The following is a 6,656-nucleotide window of genomic DNA, read 5'->3' as shown; positions in this document are numbered from 1 at the left end:
AGCCCCCATTGTGCCTGACCCCAGCACTCTGCTCAATGAAATACCCAACAATGCAACGCATTTTTCTCAATTAACATTTTAGCTTTGTTTAAGGTTAAACTCGAGTGCCAGTTCTGGTTTGCCTTTGCCTTGCATGTCAGACTTTTCCTGCAATCTGCATGACATAACATAGAGATCACATTTTGATCCCTTCCCTTCACAAAGTACACATGCTCTCATACAAATGACTGTAATAACAGAGGACAGATCTGTACATACAGACTGATGAGCACGAGAAAGCAGGAGAGAGAAAAACAGACACTAAAGTTTTTAAGAATTGCTATTGAAATTCAGCTGTTGGGCCTTTCTGATACGCCCGTGTTGAACAGAGAATTACCTGACTCACTGTAGGCATGGTATGGGGTGTGCTGAGCAGTTAGCTTGATCAGGCCCACCTGAGAGCTGATTTTAAGTGTGGAGAGGAAAGGGAACTTGGGAGATTGTGTGACGTTGGAGAGTTTATGCTGCCACTTTGAATGGCTGGTGGTTGTTAGAGCTGCCACTGATACAAATATCCAGCAAGTGCAGGGACTGAAAATGAGAGTGCATCTCAGACAGTGTGATCGGGATAGGAACGCCACACTTACTGCTTCTTCAATACTCGTCCTGGTATAGGCCTATTGATTAATCCATTTCTGACATGACACATTGTATATTGTCTTTGCCAGGTAATTTTTAGGACTGTTTCTTGTAAGCAGATATTAATGTGAGGGGCGCATCTTATCAGGGAGGTCTGTCGTGCTGCATGGTGCATTTTGAAGTGGTGTTTTATGTGTTTCTTTATTGACTTGTTGGACATTTGCGGTGGTTTTAAATGGGCTGTGTGGGCTAGCCTATCTTTTGAGTGTAGTGTAAGATTCATGATCAAGCAACTGCTGTGACCACCAAAAGTTGTCCAGCAGAATATCCAAAATGGTAATCTTATCATGGTACCAAAGGAAAGGTCCCCACACTGGATTAGCACAGACACCTGGAGTCAGGAAGCAAACTGAGATGTGAGTGACTGCAATTAATCATAGTATGGGAATAGGGGTAGGATATTGAGAACCATCTCAGTCAGAGAAACCTGATTATCATACAGAACAGCAAAAGGTTGCCAGACCTATTTGCATTTGAAGCCTAGCTGATTTACATTAGAAGCCTAGGAGGTGTCTTAAAACAGTATATATGGCTAGAATTGGAGATGCTGGTTGTTCTGACCTACACCGCTGAATCCGGAGTATGTTCCACGTGCTACTGGTTACTTTGTTACTTCGTTACTGGAATAAAGATTGCTGCATCATATACAAAGAAACTTCCTTCTGTCTTTTGAGTGTAGTAACTTTTAAAGACGCTGAGTGGTGTATTCCATTGCAGCTAATTGGTCCCTCTATATCCTGCAGACAGAGGGTCTTGCTCATGAAATGAATTAAGTGAATAATTAACACCATTTCATTCAATGTGCTTGCAACCTCTGGTTTGATTGAAAGAAACGGCAGCTAACATTTTGATCAGTGGTAGCCTCACGCAGGTTTATTACATGCCACATAGCTGACCTTAGTATCTCCAGCTTGCACTGTGGATCTCTTAGTCCCACACAGAGCAGCTCCACTCCTTCGTCCTTCAGGAGACGATTCTCACTCATGTCCAGCTCTCTCAGATGGGAAGGTGTCCCTTGCAGCACTGATGCCATCATTTCACAGCTTGCTTTGGAGAGGTTACACTCCTTTAGCCTGTTTAAAAAACATTATGTATGTATGTCACAATAGATATGTACACATTTGATACTATTCAGCATTAACACGGATTTTGCCTGTTCAGAAATGAAGATTAAACATTATATTGTCGAGGTATCTAAGTTGCATATACAATTATAACCCTTTTATTCATGTTCATACACAGTTAAAAAACTCAGTATTTATAAAATAAGCATCTCTCTCAGCCAGGATCGGAGTGCGTAGGGTTGAACTACAATGTGTGGAACTAGAGGCGTTAAAAAGGACTTGAAGGGGAGAATACGGCCCTCTGGGAAGGGTGGGGGCACTGTTGCCCTCTGGGAAGGGTGGGGGCACTGTGGCCCTCTGGGAAGGGTGGGGGTGCTGTGGCCCTCTGGGAAGGGTGGGGGCACTGTGGCCCTCTGGGAAGGGTGGGGGTGCTGTGGCCCTCTGGGAAGGGTGGGGGCGCTGTGGGGGCACTGTGGCCCTCTGGGAAGGGTGGGGGTGCTGTGGCCCTCTGGGAAGGGTGGGGGCGCTGTGGCCCTCTGGGAAGGGTGGGGGCGCTGTGGCCCTCTGGGAAGGGTGGGGGCGCTGTGGGGGCACTGTGGCCCTCTGGGAAGGGTTGGGGTGCTGTGGCCCTCTGGGAAGGGTGGGGGTGCTGTGGCCCTCTGGGAAGGGTTGGGGTGCTGTGGCCCTCTGGGAAGGGTGGGGGTGCTGTGGCCCTCTGGGAAGGGTGGGGGTGCTGTGGCCCTCTGGGAAGGGTGGGGGCGCTGTGGGGGCACTGTGGCCCTCTGGGAAGGGTGGGGGTGCTGTTGCCCTCTGGGAAGGGTGGGGGCGCTGTGGCCCTCTGGGAAGGGTGGGGGCGCTGTGGCCCTCTGGGAAGGGTGGGGGCGCTGTGGGGGCACTGTGGCCCTCTGGGAAGGGTTGGGGTGCTGTGGCCCTCTGGGAAGGGTGGGGGTGCTGTGGCCCTCTGGGAAGGGTTGGGGTGCTGTGGCCCTCTGGGAAGGGTGGGGGTGCTGTGGCCCTCTGGGAAGGGTGGGGGTGCTGTGGCCCTCTGGGAAGGGTGGGGGCACTGTGGCAGTGAGATCCCCTGCCCCTCTATATCATGTGATGTCATAATGACTTTAAACTTCCAAACTCTCACTAAACCAACACTCTGGACTGCTGCTGCTGCTACTACTACTACACACAGACCATACGTCTCTCACACACACACACACACACACACACACACACACACACACACACACACACACACACACACACACACACACACACACACACACACTTCTCTCTCTCCCTTCCAAAACACAGACACACAACACACGAAATGCAGTCGACCGCACACGAGCACACAAACAGACATGCACACACCTTACTTCATTCGTCACAGGATATCACACATTGGTGACACACACAGACACAAAAACAAACATCCAAAAGTGCAACACACACACACACACACCTTATATTTGACACACATTCACTCACAAATCACTCTACTTCATGCATCATAGCATAACCCCCTACACACACACACACACACACACACACAGTCAGAGATTGCAGGTCTACTTACAAAGCTGTTTTGACCACTGGCAGCAGCTTCTGAAGAACATCATCTGGACTGAGGAGTTCAGTCAGATCCTCCTCTGGTGTCTTTATGTACTTCTGCAGGTCAAACTCATCCAGATGCTCTTCTGAAATCATAAACTTAAATGTCCTAGTCTTCCACTCTCCTGGTAAGAGCATTTCTACAGACAGAGTTCCTGAGCTCCTGTTAATGACCTCCACTACAGCATGGTGATTCAGCTCATTCAGACAGTAGAACAGGTTGATCCTTCTGTCTGACGTCTTCCGGTCTCTCGTCATCTTTTCATTCTCATCTCTGATGTTGTGTTTAACATACTGGACTGTTTGCTCTGAGCTCTGTGATTGGCTTCTTGTCTGGGGCAGCAGGTGTCTCAAGAGATTCTGATTGGACTCCAGTGAGAGGCCCAGGAGGAAGCGGAGGAAAAGGTCCAGATGTCCGTTCTTACTCTGTAAGGCCAGATCCATTGCAGTCTTGTGTAGGTCATGAAGTGTTGCAGCTCTGAACAGACCAGAGAGCTGGGAGGTTTGCTGTTGGTCAGGCATGTTTCTCTCTTTGTTGCTGAACCAGTGGAAGACTTGTAAAGCTGCAGCTCTGAACAGACCAGAGAGCTGAGAGGTTTGCTGTTGGTCAGCCATGTTTCTCTCTCTGTTGCTGAAGCAGAGAAACACATATAAAGCTGCAAGAAACTCCTGAATGCTTAGATGCACAAAGCTGAAGACCTTCCCCTGGTACAGCCCAGCTTCCTCTCTGAAGATCTGAGTACACACTCCTGAGTAAACTGATCCTTCTTTGACATCAATGCCACACTCTCTCAGGTCTTCCTCATAGAAGATCAGATTGCCCTTCTCCAGCTGTTGGAAAGCCAGTTTTCCCAGTTTCAAAATCATCTCTTCATCTGTCACTTTTATCTCTGTGTACTTTTCTTTTTTGGTGCTAGTCTGAATGATCAGGAAGTGTGTGTACATCTGAGTCAAAGTCCTTGGCATTTCTACTTTCCCTGATTCATCTGAAGTTTTCTCTACCACAGTGGCTGAAATCCAGCAGAAGACTGGAATGTGGCACATGATGTAGAGGCTCCTGGATGACTTCAGGTGTGTGATGGTTCTGCTGGCCAGGTTCTCATCACTGATTCTCTTCCTGAAGTACTCCTCTTTCTGTGGGTCTTTGAATCCCCTTATTTCTGACACCTGGTTCACACACTCAGGGGGGATCTGATTGGCTGCTGCTGGTCGGGTGGTGATCCAGAGGAGAGCAGAGGGAAGCAGATTCCCCTCAATGAGGTTTGTCAGCAGCACGTCCACAGAGGCTGGCTCTGTCACATGACAACACCTCGGGTTGGAGCGGAAATCTAGAGGAAGTCGACACTCATCCAGACCATCCAAGATAAACATGACTCTGTTCAGTGAACTGATGAAGACTGTTGGATCTTTCATTCCAGGGAAAAGGTGCTGAATAAGATCCACCAGACTGAGTTTCTTTTCCCTCATCAGGTTCAGCTCTCGGAAAAGAAGAGGAAATATGAAGTGGACATCCTGAATGGCTTTTCCTTCAGCCCAGTCCAAAATGAACTTCTGCACAGACACTGTTTTTCCAATGCCAGCCACTCCCTTTGTCAGCACTCTGATGGGTTTGTCTTTTCCAGATAAGGGTTTAAAGATGTCACTGCATTTGATCGGTCTGCCTTGGGCTGCTTCCCTCCAGGATGCTCTCTCGATCTGTCTGACCTCATGTTCATCATTGACCTCTCCTCTTCCCCCCTGTGTGATGTAGAGCTCTGTGTAGATCTGATGGAGGAGTCTGGTGTCTCCCTGATTTGGTACGCCCTCAATCAGATGCTGAAACCTCTTCTGCAGATGAGACTTGTGGATCTGACGCATTTGTAAATGTATTTGACCAAGTTGGCAACTGTGTGAAAATAGAAACAAAAAATGACAGATGTAATTAACACACACACATACACACACAAACACACTATTTGATGGACCAGTGTGATTGAAATGTAGGTAGATCCCACACACTCTTTCCCACACACACACACACACACACACACACACACACTGCATAACCAAGAGACCATTAAAATGAACAGAGGCATTTTACATCAATGAACTCCAGCCCTGTTCTCCCCTCATGCTCCTTCCTCTTCCTCGTGTGATTAATGAACTCCAGCCCTGTTCTCCCCTCATGCTCCTTCCTCGTGTGATTAATGAACTCCAGCCCTGTTCTCCCCTCATGCTCCTTCCTCTTCCTCGTGTGATTAATGAACTCCAGCCCTGTTCTCCCCTCATGCTCCTTCCTCTTCCTCGTGTGATTAATGAACTCCAGCCCTGTTCTCCCCTCATGCTCCTTCCTCTTCCTCGTGTGATTAATGAACTCCAGCCCTGTTCTCCCCTCATGCTCCTTCCTCGTGTGATTAATGCTGAAGTGACTTGCAGGGACTTTAAGTTTCATATTTCCTCTGCAGTCATTCTCTCTCTCTTTCAACATATTTCACCTGCTGATGCTGGAGGGCTGCAGGAGTTCTGGAAGTTGCATCATTAGTACCTTAGACTTTGTCTATTCAGTGTTGCTATGTGCTAGAATACACAGACATTGATTTAAGACTATAGCTGAAATGACCAGGCCTATCCTCAACTTTCATTTTCGTCATTTGAATACTACAGCAATGATCTTACTGTCCAGCAGAAGAGTCTCCCAGTGTTCTGACGTCTGATGAAGGCACCATGAACTCACTGGCAGAGACGGGTGAGTCTGACCTGGGATTAAAACAGAGTGTGGAGTTGTTAGACTATATAATCCAGGACTGAGCCCATACTGCTGATTCACATGATGAACACACACTGACCATAGGACACTGTAGGTGTATTTACTCTGAAGCAGTATGCTTGATGTGGTAACAGCTGTTTGTCCCGTGATCTTAGTGTTGTTGGCACCTTTCTCTACCAGAGATACAGGAATGCAAACAAGCACACCCAGAGAGAGAGACCACTGTGAACTGATAACATCGTCTTGATCACTATTCCTACATGGCCACGATTTTACTGTCTGCATTTCACATCTTGACACATGGACATGGCGAGCATGACACACATCTGATCCTGCTGTGTAGTAAAGGACACACACACACACACACACACACACACACACACACACACACACACACACTTGTCTGTAGGTGCGTCTTAAGTGTATGAACTTAAGATGATAAATACTGTGATAATACGATTCCCACACACACACCTCCATCATGACAACATTCCTCTCACTGCTCATGTCTGCTAATCTCTCACACTCACACTCACACTCACACACACACACACACACACAGC

General features: G+C 47.8%; 1 protein-coding gene across 4 annotated transcripts in view; it reads right to left on the bottom strand.

The window, feature by feature from the left end:
- LOC122128889 overlaps positions 1–6,656 on the bottom strand; it is a 237,446-nt gene that overhangs the window by 219,918 nt on the left and 10,872 nt on the right. The window lies entirely within an intron of this gene.

This window comes from Clupea harengus, chromosome 26 (assembly GCF_900700415.2).
Source record: "Clupea harengus chromosome 26, Ch_v2.0.2, whole genome shotgun sequence".
Taxonomy (NCBI): Eukaryota; Metazoa; Chordata; class Actinopteri; order Clupeiformes; family Clupeidae; genus Clupea; species Clupea harengus.
Note: the sequence above shows the minus strand (reverse complement) of the source record. Positions and strands in the feature narration are given on the sequence as shown.